Source organism: Arachis stenosperma, chromosome 3, assembly GCF_014773155.1.
Source record: "Arachis stenosperma cultivar V10309 chromosome 3, arast.V10309.gnm1.PFL2, whole genome shotgun sequence".
Classification (NCBI taxonomy): domain Eukaryota; kingdom Viridiplantae; phylum Streptophyta; class Magnoliopsida; order Fabales; family Fabaceae; genus Arachis; species Arachis stenosperma.
In genome coordinates, this window is record NC_080379.1 from 52,483,005 (window position 1) to 52,501,584 (window position 18,580).

The window sequence follows — 18,580 nt, forward strand, 5'->3', positions numbered from 1 at the left end:
GACCTTGTTCTTATGTATTTTCAACGGTGGAGTTTCTACACACCATAGATTAAGGTGTGGAGCTCTGCTGTACCTCGAGTATTAATGCAATTACTATTGTTCTTCTATTCAATTCAGCTTGTTCTTATTCCAAGATATTCATTCGCACTCAAGAACTTGATGAATGTGATGATTATGTGACACTCATCATCATTCTCACTCATGAACGCGTGCCTGATAACCACTCCCGTTCTACAAGCAAACAAGGCTTGAATGTTTATCTCTTGGATTCTTTAATCGAAATCTTCGTGGTATAAGCTAGAATTGATGGCGGCATTCAAGAGAATCTGGAAGGTCTAAACCTTGTCTGTGGTATTCTGAGTAAGATTCAATGATTGAATGACTGTGACGAGCTTCAACTCGCGATTGTGGGGCGTTAGTGACAGACGCAAAAGAATCAATGGATTCTATTCCGACATGATCGAGAACCGACAACTGAATAGCCGTGCCGTGACAGGGTGCGTTGAACATTTTCACTGAGAGGACGGGACTGTAGCCATTGACAACGGTGATGCCCAACATACAGCTTGCCATGGAAAGGAGTAAGAAGGATTGGATGAAGACAGTAGGAAAGCAGAGAGACGGAAGGGACAAAGCATCTCCATTCGCTTATCTGAAGTTCTCACCAATGAATTACATAAGTATCTCTATCCTTGTTTTATGCTTTATTCATAAATCATCTATAACCATTTGAATCTGCCTGACTAAGATTTACAAGATGACCATAGCTTGCTTCATACCAACAATCTCCGTGGGATCGACCCTTACTCGCGTAAGGTTTATTACTTGGACGACCCAGTGCACTTGTTGGTTAGTTGTGCGAAGTTGTGTTTATGCCATGGTATTGAACACCAAGTTTTTGGATTCATTACCGGGGATTATTTGAGTTGTGAAAAGTATTGATCACAATTTCGTGCACCAGCGGCCTGGCAATGGAGGTAGGGAATGGAAGCAAAACCCTGTTTTAGAAAGATAACTGGGTTCATGGAGGTCCTCTGAAAATGAGTTTTTCAAGACTCTTCTCCATTTCAAATCAACAAGGTGATGTGATACGAGACTGTGGGTTCTGGGATGGCTTAGAGTGGATTTGGAATTTTCAGTGGAGGAGAAAATTGTTCCAATGGGAGATGGACCTAGTGCATCAACTTCACGAGAGGTTAAGACCAGTGAAGCTCTCAATGGATTGAGAGGATGCTGTTGTGTGGAAGTTTGATAAGAAGGGTGTCTTTTCCACTAGCTCTGTGCTGCAAGTCATCCATTCGGAAACTCTGAATGATGAGATCACAAGTTATAGTTTCACCAGTACCATTTGGAGCAACGTGGTACCTCCGAGAATAGAGCTATTTAGATGATTTGTGCTAGTTGATAGAGTTAATACAAAGGAGCGGTTGAGCAGATTGGGTGTTATTCCCAATATTGATAATACTTGTGTCCTGTGTAAAAAGGAGATAGAATCGGTACAGCATTTATTTCTCCTGTGTGAGGTTACATGGCAGGTGTGGTGTACATAGTTGAGATATTTTTGTACAGATTAGGCTGTTCCTGGTACCATAAAAGGACTGTTTGAAAGTTGGACTGGAATGCACATTGGGAAGCAAGAGCAGAGGACGTGGCTGACTGGATTTTTCGCAGTAATCTGGAACATCTGGTGGGAACAGAACGATAGAATTTTCAAAAATAAAGAAGCAGCTGTTGCGGAAATACAAAGCAGGACGGTTTTGAGCTACCAAGAATGGACTTCCAGTGATCCTGATGGGTGTTGATGGGTGTTGATGACAGTACTGGGGGCCAAGGCATTTGATGTCTCTCCTATAGGCAGTTTTCTTTTGTGTTAAGATTTCTTTTATTTCTTGTTATTTATGCTCCACTCTGAGCTTTCTTTGTTTCAAAAAAAAAAAAATAAATACATGTTTTATGTTATGTAACTTTAATCATCGTAATATATTTATTGTTAACATAATAAATTTTATTTAGTAATAATTTGATTATATTAATAATAATATATGATAGAGATGAAAATGTATTCAGTTATGATAGCAAGTTGAAATTGATTGTATAACAAAATTTGTATAACAAATTCTGTTAGAAATTAGTGTTGCTGAGTCAGGGTATCATTATCTTAATTAGTTAATTGCTTTAAATTAAATTAGGAATTAGGGATAAGTTAGTAATATAAATAGTAGGCAATCTGTAACTTATTTTTACTCAATTTTTCTTTCTGAATCAATATACAGAAACTATTCTTTCTCTCTCTCTCTTTTCTTCCCTAATTCTTCTCCCAAAATCTCGATCAAGAACTCGGTTTTATCATGGTGCGGTGAGCGCGGAAGATCGAGATTGAAGAAAGGGTGTCGGTGATGCAATTGGAGCTGTGGTTTAGTCACAATGGCAAACAACTCCAGTTCAGACCCTGAGGTGAATCAAACTCCAGATTCAGAGTTTTCTCCAGCAGAACTTCAAAGCTTAGCAAGGGTTTTGAGCAAACTCTCAAATATACAATTATCAAGCGCAAAATCAAGTGCCAATTTCTTATCAGATCCGTCAAGTGTTTATTACTTGCATCCAGGTGAGAATCCGGGAATCTCTATTGTTACTGTTACCTTGAACACTCAGAACTATAATTCCTGGTCTAGAGTTATGAAGTTAGCTTTGAAATCAAAGAACAAACTAGGATTCATTGATGGAACTATACAAAAACCGAATAAGAATGATCCAACTTTTATAGCTTGGGATAAATGCAACACATATGTTGTAGCCTGGATTAGTTTGTCATTGAGTACTGAAATTGCACAGAGTGTAGCTTGGAATGATATTGCTGTAGATCTGTGGGTTGATTTAAAGCACAGGTATTATCATGGAGATTTGTTTAAGATTGCTGAGTTAGAAGAAGAATTACACACAATGAAACAGGGAGATCTAACCATCACAGGATACTACACAAAAATGAAGGCAGTTTGGGAAGAAATTGAAGGCTTCCAGGCAGTTCCTAAATGCAAGAATTGCAATGAAGAGTGTGATTGTGGTCTTCAAACAATGAGGAATTACAGAAGAGAGAATTATGCGGTAAGGTTCTTGAGAGGCTTGAATGAGCAATATGGGACTGTGAGATCCCAAATAATGCTTATGAGACCTATTCCTACTATCAATGAAGTGTTCTCTTTGCTTACTCAACAAGAGAGGCAGCTTCATGGTCCAGATCAGGAGGTTAGAAGTTTTACTGCAGTGGCCAATTCAGTGCACAATTTTAACAACTATGTCCCTAGTGGAAGAGGACGAGGGGGACGAGCAGGGAGAACTGGAAGAGGTGGTGGAAGGAGCTCATCTAAGACATGTTCATATTGTCATGAGGTAGGGCACCTTGTGGATACTTGTTACCACAAACATGGGTATCCACCCCATCTCCAAAGGCAACAATTATCACAGGAAGTGAACAATGTAGCTGTGACAAATCAAATAGCCACTGAAATTGAAGGAAATAGTGGTTGTACAGAGAAACAAGAGAAGGAGAGTGATGTTCAATCTTTGTCTAATCAGAATTTGAGAAACGCACTGCTTACCTTTCTTCAACAGGAGTGTACACAACCTTGTCAATGAGCAAATATGAGAGAAACCTGCCACACCAATGCAGAAAAGAGAGGTATAATCTTAGGTAGCATTTGGTGGAGAGACAGAGACGGAAAGACTGAGACTGAGAGACAGAGACTGAGAGACAGAGATTGAAATAAATCTCAGTATTCTGTTTGGAGCAAAATGAGAGATAGAAACTAAAACAAAAATAAAATTCTAATTTAATTTGCACAAACAGTAAAATTAGAATTAATTAATTGAAATGAGGGTATTTTAGGTATAAAATGTTATTAAAGTTTCAGTTTTCATCTCTAAAAATTTTAGTCCCCTGTGTCCCTACTTTTTGGAGGTACCGAAATACTGAAATTTTAGGGACAGAGACACAAATTTTAGTACCAGTCTCTGAACTAACAAACATGATACTTAGTCTCAGTCTCTCAGTCTCTGTCTCAGTACCTCAAAACAAACACTACCTTAGAGACTTATACACTTTGCATGAGCTCCCATATTGCACATTTATTGTCAGTAAAAACTTTTTTTTCAAACTCTTGGGTGCTAGACACAGGTGCCACGGATCATGTGTCACACTCAATGCATTTTTTTACTACTTTTAGGCATATTAGGCCAATTCTGGTCAAGTTACCAAATGGGACACAAACAATAGCACGAATAAGTGGAACTGTGGTATTTTCAAACACATTTTATCTCAATGATGTGCTGTATATACCAAGTTTCAACTTTAATTTAATTTCCATATCCAAAATTACAAAAACCTTGCATTGTCAATGTGTTTTTACTGACCAATATTGTGAGATACAGAGCCAGAATTCCTTGAAGATGATTGGCACAGCTAAAGCAAAAAGAGGGCTGTACATGATGCATTCACCAGCTCAATTAGGCATTCCAACATTAGAGACAGCAGATACGAAGCATTTAGGACATCCATTGCATACAACAAATTCAGAAAATTGCAGCAAAAGTATATCACTTAGCTTGAATACTAGGATTGCAGATACAATTGCACAAAATCAATGTTTTTCAAATTTTTCAAATAATGATTTGTGGCATTATAGGCTAGGCCATGTACCACAAAGCAAATTAGAAATAATAAAACAAATTTATCCTTTTATACAGTGCAATAAAATTGAATATGATATACCTTGTGACTCTTGTCATTTTGCAAAGCAAAAGCGTTTGCCATTTCCTCTTAGTGAATTAAGAAGCCAAAATAGTTTTGATCTTTTGCATATAGATATTTGGGGTCCTATAGCATCAGTTTCTTTACAAGGTTTTAAATATTTTTTAACAATTGTGGATGATAAAACAAGATTTGTTTGGGTTTATTTCATGAAGTTAAAGTCAAAGGCAAGCACTTTGATACAAAATTTTATAACCTATGTTAAAACTCAGTTTCAAACCCAAGTTAAGACCATTCGCTCGGATAATGGTCCTGAGTTTAAAATCACTTATTTGTACAATTTACATGGTATCATTCATCAAACTTCTTGTGTTGAAACGCCCCAACAAAACGGTATTGTTGAGCGAAAACATCAACACATACTAAATGTTGCAAGGGCATTGTTTTTTCAATCTGGTTTACCAAAGTGTTTTTGGAATTATGCTATTGGTCAAGCTGTACATTTAATAAATAGATTACCAAGTCCAGTTTTGAAAAATCAAACCCCCTTTGTAGTTTTATTTAACAAAAATGATGACATAAATCATATTAAAATTTTTGGTTGCTTGGCTTATGCATTCACTATTTCACAAGGAAGAAAAAAATTTGACTCAAGGGCACGTAAAAGTGTATTTCTTGGTTATCAAACTGGCACTAAAGGGTATGTTCTATTTGATCTTCATACTAGGGAAACATATTTGTCTAGAAATGTAGAATTTTATGAGCATTGTTTTCCATATAAATCCACTCAGACAATTCCTCAAGAAAGTCAAGTTGATTTTTCTCCCAAGCATAACGTTACTTATCATTTTGATGACATTGATCCTTTTGTTGATAATTCATTGAATTTGCAATATCCTTCATCCCCATTACATTCCTATACATCTTGTCCGCCACAATTGCATGACTTTAGGTCTCAACATATACATCATGAGTCCACAAATGCATCTCAACCTAGTTCATCCCATCATATTCAGCCTAGAAGATCCACCCGCATTAGAAAGCCACCTAATTACCTACAAGACTATCATTGCATGTTAGTTGACACAGGTTGCTCTAATGTCCAATCATGTTCAAGGAAATATGGACTATCTCAAATGGTGGATTATGGGCGGCTCTCTCCCATCCATAGAGCCTTTTCCCTTGCTATAACTGCTACAGTTGAGCCGAAGACTTATGAACAAGCTGTTGTACACGAGTGTTGGAGAAATGCAATTAATGCGGAGTTACTCGCTCTTGAGAAGAACAAAACTTGGACAATTACTTCTTTGCCTCCGGGAAAGCGTGCCATTGGTTGCAAGTGGGTCTTCAAGGTTAAATTCAATCCCGATGGAAGTGTTGAAAGGCATAAAGCTCGACTTGTGGCTCGAGGTTTTAGTCAACAAGCTGGCTATGATTACTTTGATACATTTAGTCCGGTTGTAAAGCTCACTACATTGAGACTTCTACTCACTTTGGCAGCAACAAAAGGATGGGAATTATACCAGCTGGATGTGAATACCGCCTTTTTGCATGGTGAGTTACAAGATGAAGTATACAATGCTTCATCCACAAGGCCTTGTTGTTCCCAATAGTGCAGTTTGTCGGCTTGACAAGTCTTTGTATGGTCTCAAACAGGCTAGTCGGCAGTGGAATTTACGTCTCAGTGGCTTTCTTCAGCAGCATGGCTTCATCAAATCAAGCCATGATCATTCTTTCTTCACCAAACAGACTAATAATGGCCTGGCTGTAATTCTTGTATATGTGGATGATTTAGTTTTATCTGGAGACAATCTGGTTGAAATTGAGGCTATCAAGAAAGCATTGGATGATGAGTTTAGCATCAAAGATTTGAGAAAGCTAAAATTTTTTCTTGGTATGGAAGTGGCACGTAGTTCTCGGGGCATTGCCTTATATCAACGTAAGTACACACTTGACTTACTTGAGGAGTATGGGATGTTAGAGGCGAAACCAGCCAGTGTTCCTATGCTTTATAATGGTAAAATTTCTAAAGAAAATGGTACGAAACTTGAGGACCTAACATGTTTTCGGAGGTTACTTGGAAGGTTACTATATTTGACTAATACACGGCCAGATATTGCATTTGCTGTGGGAAAGCTTAGCCAATTTCTTGATTGTGCTACTGATGAACACTACAAGGCTGCTCTACATATCCTTCGTTACATCAAGCAAGCTCCTGCGAAAGGGTTGTTCTTCTCATGCCAAAATGCTCTTCGCCTCTCTGGTTTTGTTGATTCGGATTGGACAACCTGTGCTGATTCTAGGAAATCAGTGACAGGTTATTGTTTTTTCTTGGGATCTTCTCTCATTTCTTGGAAGAGTAAGAAGCAAACGACTGTGGCTTGTTCTTCTTCGGAAGCAGAGTATCGAGCCATGGCTCAGGCAACAAAAGAGGGTCAATGGTTATTGTATTTGCTGCATGATTACCAACTTGCTCATCCGCAACCTATTAATCTCTATTGTGATAATCAATCAGCCATGTACATTGCTGCCAATCCAGTGTTTCATGAGCGCACCAAACATATTGAAGTGGATTGTCATATTGTAAGAGAAAAGGCGCAAGCTGGCATATTGAAGTTGCTGCCCATTAACTCAGCTAATCAAACAGCTGATCTTCTCACCAAAGCTTTGACACCTGGTCCTTTTCAGGCGCTTACTTCCAAGTTGGGCATGCTGGATTTGCATACCCCACTTGAGGGAGGATCAGAACAGATTTTAAATGTAGCCGTAAGTTTAAGGGAGGATGATGAAGATGATAATGTTTTCAGCTCTAGACAAGTTTCAAGTACTTCCAACTTGAGGGAGGATGATGGAGATGAAAATGCATTCAGTTATGATAGCAAGTTGAAATTGATTGTATAACAAAATTTGTATAACAAATTCTGTTAGAAATTAGTGTTGCTGAGTCAGGGTATCATTATCTTAATTAGTTAATTGCTTTAAATTAAATTAGGAATTAGGGATAAGTTAGTAATATAAATAGTAGGCAATCTGTAACTTATTTTTACTCAATTTTTCTTTCTGAATCAATATACAGAAACTATTCTTTCTCTCTCTCTCTCTCTTTTCTTCCCCAATTCTTCTCCCAAAATCTCGATCAAGAACTCGGTTTTATCAATATATGTTTTATATTATCGTAACTAATATATATAAAGATAACAATGATCGTTATATAATTTTTTAATTAAATAAATTAAAATATATGTTATTTAATAATTTTTTTATGGTGAGGTTTGTTAAAGTAAGAACCTAATAAATTTTTATTTTTTGGTGTAACTTAAATTTTTTTTTGTCATTATACATTACTCATACACCCTTTACTCTTATACACTATGGGTTTTTAAACTACATCAAGTTTTTGCTGAGACTTGAATCCAGATGCAACATTTAAGAGGCATACAAATATGCCATCTATGCTAACCTAAAAAGCCTTTTGAATAATATTGATGATTGTACACAGATCTATAGGTTTTTTTAGTTGAGTCATGCCGTCATGGTCCTTTTGGTAATATGTTAAGTGGGTCATGAGGGGAGATCGAATAGGATTAGGGGAGATCAAATAAGTTCAATGCACCTTCCAATGATAACACCACTAAGCTCACCTTGTACCAACTCGTTACAACAAAGAGAAAACACAAAAGTTCACATTTCTCACCCGAAAATCGCAATAAGAGCAGTTAGCCCTATAAATCCATTTCAAAAAAAAAAAAAATTAGAACAAACACATTTCATAAGCTCCATGCGGTTAGCAGTTAAGTATGATTAGCAGCGACAATACCTACTTTTGTCTGTGTCTACCTGCACTACAAAGCTTTTACTTTCATGGGTTTTCATATAGCACAGGATAATGAAGCCACGCGTCACTATCTGTTTCATACACCTCATAATCTATACGTATGAATGTTTGTGTATATTCATACCAGAGATGTTGCCTTCAAAGAAAACAATATGTCGCTATATTTATTATTGGTGCCTTCCTCATCAAATTAAATGAGATTTTGATATCTGATTGTGACATCACAAAATAAGTATTAACCTTAAACAGATTACTTATTTTTGTTTTTGTAGTGTGATTAAATAGTTAGGTACTTTTCTGTTATTGTAATTCTCTTTGCCTTATTAATGAGAATAATCACTATTTTTCTATCATTCTTGTATATAATTAATTATTTTCTCTCTAAGCCCTTTGTGAGACTACATTCTTAATTATTATTTATTTTGCCCCACTTTTAAATCTCTTCATCACTATGATACTATACCTCATACCTTTTATATATAAAGAAAAAACCACTTCTATAGGCTTGAATTTAAAAGTCCAGCTTGCTCCTAACAATTGATTGTGACTTCCCAACCATGCTTTACATAGCATCACCCACTAACCTTAGCTTTTAAATTTGGTTTAGTAAAGTTTTTTGAAAAGGTGTTTGTGATTTTTAAAAGCTCAATTTTCTTATTTTGTGTTTGGTAAATTAAAAAGATTATGTGCTTGTGTTTGCATTTTTTAAAAGATCGGAGTACTTTTGAAAGCACTTAAAATAGAATTTTTTAAATTTACCTTGTACTTTTTAAAATTTAAAAATCTAATATAATCTTATATGTTAACTAATTTTTAAATTTAAGATTTGTATTTATGTCTATTTATAGTATTTTAAATTTTAAAACTATTTTATTAAACATAATTATTGTTGCTTGTGTTTATTTAAAAACTATTTTTAATTTAATTTATCAAAAATAATACCACAACTTTTAAAAAATTATTTTTTTAAAAATTACCTTTTATAAATTATCTTTAAAAGTTAAAAACTTTACCAAACTAAACTTCACTGTCCTTGACGCTAAATAGGGTAAATCAAGTCATACTAAGTCATTGCCTATAAATGAGCTCACCACTATGAACTCCCCTAGAAGAGAATCCTCGTTGCCTTTAGAGCTCCAACATTCCTTCTTGTCTCCTTTGGTTTTGCCCTGAGTCCTTTCATAAGCTATATGGTGTCGCCGGCAAGCTAATAGCTTGGATCTTTGGCAAACTCTTTTGTTCAATTTATGGTGCGACATGCTGAGTGATATCCGCAAGCTTATAGCTTGTATCTTGCCCTAGCTTGGATCTATATAAGCTTGCGGGTGTCACTAAGCGCCCCACACTGTGATTTGATCGCTCAAACTCGCAACGAGAAACGAATTAGCTCGGATTGTGCCGTTCTCAGATAGGAGGGATTCAATTCCAATTAAAAAATGGGCCCCAATTATGGCTCAGGTGGTTATTGGGAGTCCTGGCCCCATAAAGAAGTGGATTTCTTTCAAGAAATTGGTTGTGACCAGATTGAAGATTCTTGTCTTTGATGAAGCTGATCAAATGCTTGCTGAGGTAAGTTTTGCATTTAGTTAGGATTTAAAGTTTCATTGTAGTTTAGAATTCTTCTTCGCTTATGCGGAGGACATAGAGGGTGAGAGCGCTAGTAATCTATGAATTTCCTAAACAACTATGAACTGTGTTGTTGCATGATGGTTTTAAGGATGATTCCTTGAGGATAATGAAAGAAATTGAAAAATTCAATTCTAGTTGCCAGGTTTGTTGAACTGTCTCTCTTATAGTCTACTTGCATGTATCAAAGTTCGATCGATTCGAGAATTATTCTTTAGATATAAAGATGAAACATATATCCTAATTGATTGCCTTTAATTAGCTTCCATTTTATGTTGAAGGCTATAAAGTTGCCCTTAAGGAAGTCGGTTTATTACAATAAGCCAAACTGCATACAACTTGAAGTCGGTTTCTAAATTTTCTATCTCATTTCTTTGAAAAAAAATCATGATTAAGTCAAGTATTTGCATGGTATGTTTGTGTCTGAAAGCTTTCTAAGAAGCGTTAGAACTAGAATAAAGGGAGGCAGTGATGAACGGTAGAGGAACAGAGGAATGATCAAGAAGGAAATCAATAAAGAGCATAGAACTGAAAATCAATGTATGTTTCATTAAAAGAGTAGTACTTCATCTATGTACAGGAATAGACTAATCAACTATATATATAGAAGAGGCTAACCAAAAGGGCGGACAAAAATAACAAGAGGCAAGAGAAGCAAACCCTAACAAACTAAATAACTAACTACTCTTAACAGTGTCAATAGAGTTGGATTTCATAACTACAGGATGTGTGTGGTCTACTATCAATGCAGTAGAGATAGATGGCGTAGGTTCTGAAATAGTTAATATAGGTGTTGTATTTTAAATTATACATGAAAATTAAGTGTGAGGTTGTGTTTAATATTGGTAATAGGTTATTTGATGCCATTTTTGTACTAAAAGATATAAAGAGGAATTGATTTAAAGGGAAACAATATGTCGTTATATTTATTAGTTTAATCCTACTAGCAAATTGTTCAAGGGTTTACATGTTGGAATAATGGCATTTCAAGAACATGGATGCAAGCTATGAAAACATTTTAGCAAGGGATATACCGAAAAATGGATGGTTCTCTTGACTTTGTACTATTTTTGTATCTTTTAGATTTGGTTGATATAACCTTTTACTTTTACTTTAAATCATATCATATGTATTTTTGTGAATGAAATGAAGCACGTATGTGTCTTTATCCGTTGGTCAATAATTTGTTAACCAACTGTCATGTGAGTTAAAATTGGTTGGATAGTTGGTACACGAAATCGTAATTCACACTTTTCACAACTCTGTGTAGCTGACCAGCAAGTGCACTGGGTTGTCCAAGTAATACCTTACGTGAGTAAGGGTCGATCCCACGGAGATTATCGGCTTGAAGAAAGCTATGGTCATCTTGTAAATCTCAGTCAGGCGGATTCAAATGGTTATGAAATTTTGATAATTAAAAGATAGATAATCTTAAAATAAAGATAGAGATACTTATGTAATTCATTGGTGGAAATTTCAGATAAGCGTATGGAGATGCGTAATTCCTTCTGAATCTCTGCTTTCCTACTGCCTTCATTCAACTATTCATACTCCTTTCCATTGCAAGCTGTATGTTGGGGATCACCGTTGTCAATGGCTACCTCTCGTCCTCTCAGTGAAAATGGTCCTCTACGGTTTCTGTACGGCTAATCAACTGTCGGATTTCTCGTCTCGGATGAAAAATACCAGGCACAGCTACCGCATGGCTAATTAGCTGTCGGTTCTCGATCGTGTCAGAATACGATCCAATGATCCTTTTGTGCACTGTCACTGCGCCCCACAGTCGCGAGTTTGAAGCTCGTCACAGTCATCCCTTCTCAGATCCTACTCGGAATACCACAGATAAGGTTTAGACTTTCCGGATCTCAGGAATGCTGCCAATTGCTTCTAGCTTATACCACGAAAGTTCTAATCTTAGATTCAGATGGCCCATTGTCAGAGGGGAAACGATGTGAATCGTTGATTAGAGTCCCAAGAGATATGCATTCAAGCTTGTTTTCATGTAGAACGGAAGTGTTTGTCAGGCACGCGTTCATAAGTGAGAATGGTGATAAGTGTCACTTGATCATCACATTCATCATGTTCTTGTGTGCGAATGAATATCTTGGAATAAGAATAAGTTTGAATTGAATAGAAGAACAATAGTACTTTGCATTAATACTAGAGGAACAGCAGAGCTCCACATCTTAATCTATGGTGTGTAGAAACTCCATCGTTGAAAATACATAAGTGATGAAGGTCCAGACATGGCCGAATGGCCAGCCCCCATAAAAGTCTAAGATAGCATAAAACTGATCAAAGATGTCTAATACAATAGTAAAAGGTCCTATTTATACTAGACTAGTTACTAGGGTTTACAGAAATAAGTAAATGATGCAGAAATATACTTCCGGGCCTACTTGGTGTGTGCTTGGACTGAAAATTGAAGCTTTCATGTGTAGAGACTTTTCTTGGAGTTAAACTCCAGCTTTTATGCCAGTTTGGGCCTTTAACTCCAGCTTTTATCCTGTTTCTAGCGTTTAACGCCAGAGTAGGGCAGGAAGTTAGTGTTTGAACGCCAGTTTGCATTGTCAAAACTCGAGCAAAGTATGGACTATTATATATTTCTGGAAAGCCCAAGATGTCTACTTTCCAAAGAAATTGAGAGCGCGCCAATTGGGCTTCTGCAGCTCCAGAAAATCCATTTCAAGTGCAGGGAAGTCAGAATCCAACAGCATCTTCAGTCCTTTTTCAGCCTCTGAATCAGATTTTTGCTCAAGTCCTTCAATTTCAGGCAGAAAATACCTGAAATCACAGAAAAACACACAAACTCATAGTAAAGTCTAGAAATGTGATTTTTGCATAAAAACTAATAATTATATACTAAAAACTAAATAAATCATACTAAAAACTACCTAAAAACAATGTCAAAAAGTGTATAAATTATCCGCTCATCAATGATATAAGTAGTTCTAAGTGTATATAAATATGGTTGGTAGTATAAGTAAGTTGATGCTTCATTTTTTTTTCTGGTGAGATTTATAATAAATATCAAAACAATGTTATGACATAATTGAAATAAGCAGTTACATTCTCAAGTTTTGACAAACAAAGAGTTACATTCTCAAGTTCTATATTTTCTAATTTGGTTCTCAAATATTTGATGTTCTAGCTACAAGATGTATCAGATTTTTACTATGATAAGCACTATGTAGCTTCTTGTATTTCTGCAAAAAAGCTCCAAGATCAACCTCTTTAGCAAGTAATTGTTGGTGCAGATCTTCTGACAGATAAAAGGAATCAAAGGGGATATATAAAAAGGAAAGTATTGAGTTTAATTATACGATGAACATACAGGTCCAAGATACTTAATACATTGTTCTTGGTCATAGGATTATTAAAAAGGACATTAATAATCCGGAAAGATCAATATATATATAATGGTCTTCATTGGATGAAGATTTATAGATCTCATTCATTAAATTATATATATAAATGGTGCATATAGAGATATGGTCGTTGAACTTACTCACTCTGAGAATTTCTAATGGTTATAATTACCGCATATTTGTCAATAGGATATTCTCAAGATGAACATAGTAATAGAGTTTTCTTTGACCTGCGACTATCATAGTAATTGACAATGTATTTATCATACTTTGATTCAGTACACCTAATACCTTAGGGTGTTAGTTGAATGGATATTGGGAATGATTTAAATACTTGTAGAATTAATGATTAGTTAATAAGGAATCCGTCAACTCTCAGTAAAGAGTTTGAGCTCTATGATTATAATGACTGAGATGAATAAAACTTTGGCCAAGGAGATTGAATGAATGAAGAAATGGGTTTCTTAGTTTATTCACAGTTCATTATAATAATGGTAACAAGTTAGAGTTTGACAATTAAACTATATTCTAAGGGTTAACCAAGAGCTGGAAAGATGAAAGGAATTATACTTTGTTCTTCTAAGGTTCTTAGTAAAAATATATTACTTCATACTATCGGGTCGTTGAAGAGTGTTGCTAGACGCCAACCTTGATTAGTAAATTTAGTATGACTAATTTACTACCCGCTTAGTATTGAACCTATGGGGTCAAATACTAACGAGTGTTCTAATCTTTGCTATAGAATTATTTAATTACTATTTTGATTTGATCAAATAAATAATTATATTAATTAAAATAGAATATTATTATATTCTTTGCTAGCCCCAAGAATATAATAATAATAAGATAATTGAGAATATTAAATGAGATTTGAGAATAATTAGTTATTCTATTTCTAAATTTGAATTCTAAATTTGGATGAGATCCTAACTGATTTTGTTTCAAATTGAGTTATGATATAATTCATAAATTTGAAGGATTCAGATTTTGGAATTTTAAGATATGATTTAAATTTGAACTGAGATTCAAATTTAAAATCAGTAACAAATCTCATACAATATATATGTATGTCAAGAGTAAAGGAATGTGACAGAGATGAGAATAACACACAAGAGTTTTATTCCTTTACCTGTACAGACATAAATGTATGTGAGCCTGATTCTTGGAGAAGAACTTTATGACGTGCAAAGAGTTGCAAGAGGTTTCTCAATTTATATCAAATGTCCGTTGGTCAAGGAATTGACAGCAAAGGTTGGTGTCGGTGTGGATACGTATAGCGCCTTCGTACCATCGAAGAAGAAAGTGATTTTTACTAGCGTACACAAGTATTTATATCTGATTTACTATGTATTATTTCTAGAATAAAATTTAAGCACAAAATAGATCTTTAGGATTACCTTCTTTTCTTCTACTGCGTGTTATGAACACATGGTAATCTTCAGTGGTATCAGAGCTTTGACTTTTTGTGTTTAAATCTTTATTCCTATATTTTTTAAAGTTTGTGAATTAATAGGATTAATTCCAATTTTTTGTAACATGTGATGCAGTTGTTTTCATTGAAATAATTTTCTAATAAATTAATAGTTAATTTATTTTAATGTTAATTATTTAATTGTGATTAAATTATTATTTTTTATGCTTATGATTTTAATCAAATTTTATTTGATTTTTTTTATCATGACTTTGAAACGTCACTTTAAAGGAATAAAAATATTTGATTTTATATATAAGTGTATATATTGAGAATGTCAAATTTGATTTGATAGTTCTATAAGGCTAACGTTAGTCTATTCAAAATCAAATTTTGATTTGATTGAGGTGTTTTGGACACTATAAGTTTAGAAATTAGTTTTTTCTAATGTTCTTGATTATAAAGAGTGGCCTGACAACCAGGAATTTTATTTTCAAGATAATAATTAGTATATACATATTAGGGATTTAATTTTATATTTTTACCTAGACAAACTAGGAGTATTAAATTTAATCCATGAGTATAAAAATTCTCTAACAATAAAAATAAATCCTAAAAGTTAGGAGATTACCTAGAAAAATAAATTTATCTCTTGTTTACAAGGAGTAACCTGACAATCAGGAGACTTGTACTCAAAGATATAATTTATTTATGCATATGATGATGTATAAAGACAATTAATTTTACACTTGAACCTAGACAACCTAGGGGTATAAAATATAATTCAGTTAAATAATTGTCAGACAATCAGGTAAATATTTAGGATTATAATTATATGGGATATAATTTAATCATGTTTATTTGTAATAGGTATGAGTAACAACTTGACAACCAAGGTACTCATTCATGATTCTAAATAATTTTGATAGAAATATAGATTTCTTAATTTACTTTCATATTTTTAAAATTTTAAATATGCCCACCTTTTGTGTGACATACTTGAAAGTAATATATTGGGTACAATTTGAGAATTATTTTTCCAAAAGGTTATCATTGAGATGACAATCCTATTGAAATAATATTCTCCCATAATTTTGGTTATGGAATGGTTAGAACTTGTAAAGTATCTAAAATATTATTTTACTACAATATGGGTTATTTTGACAACTATGAGTTCTAATTTCAAAAGCATATACCCACTATTTATTACTAAACATCTTGAGAAGATGTATGGTGCCCAAAGTAAGATAGTATGACTATCAAATATTTTATTTAAACGAGTGGGAGTATTGGGCAGTATATTTTGAATTAAACAACTTTAGAAGTTGAAATGCCATTAGACAAATGGCTTTTGCGAGAATTATTCTTGCAAGTATTTTTGGAGATTTATTTTGTTACAAACAATTTATAATTAGCCTTAATATGATTAAGATTTGTAATCTTTTTGGAAAAACTCAATATGAATATTGAGGATGCGAATCAAAATTTCTCTTAAGGATTGGTTTGACCAATAATAAAGATATTGAGTATTTTTATTATAAGAGTTTAAAGTAAAATCTCTAATATCTAATTGATATTTTATTGAATAGAGAATGAAATTCTCTCAATACACAAATACTAGTACTCTCTGTACTTCATTATGTTTAAGAAGTAAGGAATTTGATTCAGCTACTAATCTTTCGTTAAATATTTGGATTGCGGGTTTTAGAAACGTGGCTAGATTAACAAATTTCTCACTAAATCAATTTCATTATCCATATGAGATATGGAAAAGGCATAAGCTGAAACTTAAGAATATTAGAGTTCGGAGATGTCTTATATGTGTTAAAAGATTGCTCAACAATAGAATTGATATTAGGTCTGATAAATGAGATTTATTGGTTACCCTAAAGAAATAATGAGTATTATTTTTATCACCCTTATTAAGACAAAGTGTTTGTGATAAGAGATTGAATTCTTTTTCTTGGAAAAAAGGGATTTCCTCCCAAAAGAAGATAAGATGAACAAATAGAACTTGATAAAGTCAAGACAATCGAAAAGTTTGATTTATATAATGTCAAGAAAAATTTTGTATTTACAAAGAAAAAGTGGGAGTACAATTATTTTATTAAAATTGTTTACCACTCAACAGAGGATATACTTTCTTCGGGAAGTATAAAAGGTTTGATCATCAAACTAATTTTTTGAAAAAGTAACCTATTTGTATAATGATACAATTCTATAAAGATAGATCCAATGGACAATGATTACTTAGATTTTTTTATAATCATGTTTAATAAGGATTGTCTTTAAAATAAAATTATGCACTATTGTAGTGGGAGATTTCATGTTTTGAGAAAACGTGATATTATTATGCACTAGGTGTATCTTGTAAAAGGTCAAGCACATGTGCTCAAAAGCTAAGGTGTTTAAGGTCAAAAAAGTTTTTATAAACACAAATGTGCATTAAAAATTATACACATGATTGATTGGCTCTAGTGCAAGTGGGAGATTATCGAGATAATAGTATGCCCAAGATCCAATCTATCATGATTGGCTCTCATGCAAGTGGGAGACTGTTGGGAATAAGGAGTATGACCACAATCCAATCAATCATGTGTCGAATAAATTGTTATTGTTATTATATTAAAATGTTAATATAATAAAGCCCTTGAATAAATTTATAGATTTATCATTGTGATAGTGACCGTAATATTGAGGGATAAATCTTTTATAATTTAATCTAAATTATTCTTGGTCATAGGATTATTGAAAAGGACACTAAAAATTTGGAAAGATCAATATATATATATATATATATATATATATATATATATATATATATATATAATGGTCTTTATTGGATGAAGATTAATAGATCTCATTATTAAATTATATATATAGATGGTGCATATAGAGATATGACCATTGAACTGACTCACTCTGAGAATTCCTAATGGTTATAATTACCGTATATTTGTCAATAGCATATTCTTAAGATGAACATAATAATAGAGTTTCTTTTGACCTGCGACTGTCATAATAATTAACAATGTATTTATTATACTTTGATTCCGGACACCTAATACCTTAGGGTGCTAGTTGAATGGATATTGGGTATGATTTAAATACTTGTAGAATTAATGATTAGTCAATAAGAAATCCGTCAACTCTCGATAAAGAGTTTGAGCTCTATGATTATAATGACTGAGATGAATAAAACCTTGGCCAAGAGGATAGAATGAATAAAGAAATTAGTTTCTTAGTTCATTCACAGTTCATTATAATACTGGTAACAAGTTAGAGTTTGGCAATTAAACTATACTCTAAGGGTTAACCAAGTGCTGGAAAGATAGAAGAAATTATACTTTGTTCTTCTAAGGTTCTTAGTAAAAATATATTACTTCATACTATTGGATCGTTGAAGAGTGTTGCTAGACACCAACCTTGATTAGTAAATTTAGTATGACTAATTTACTACTCGCTTAGTATTGAACCTATAGGGTCACACACTAACGAGTGTTCTAATCTTTGCTATAGAACTATTTAATTATTATTTTGATTTGATCAAATAAATAATTATATTAATTCAAATGAAATATTATTATATTCTTTGC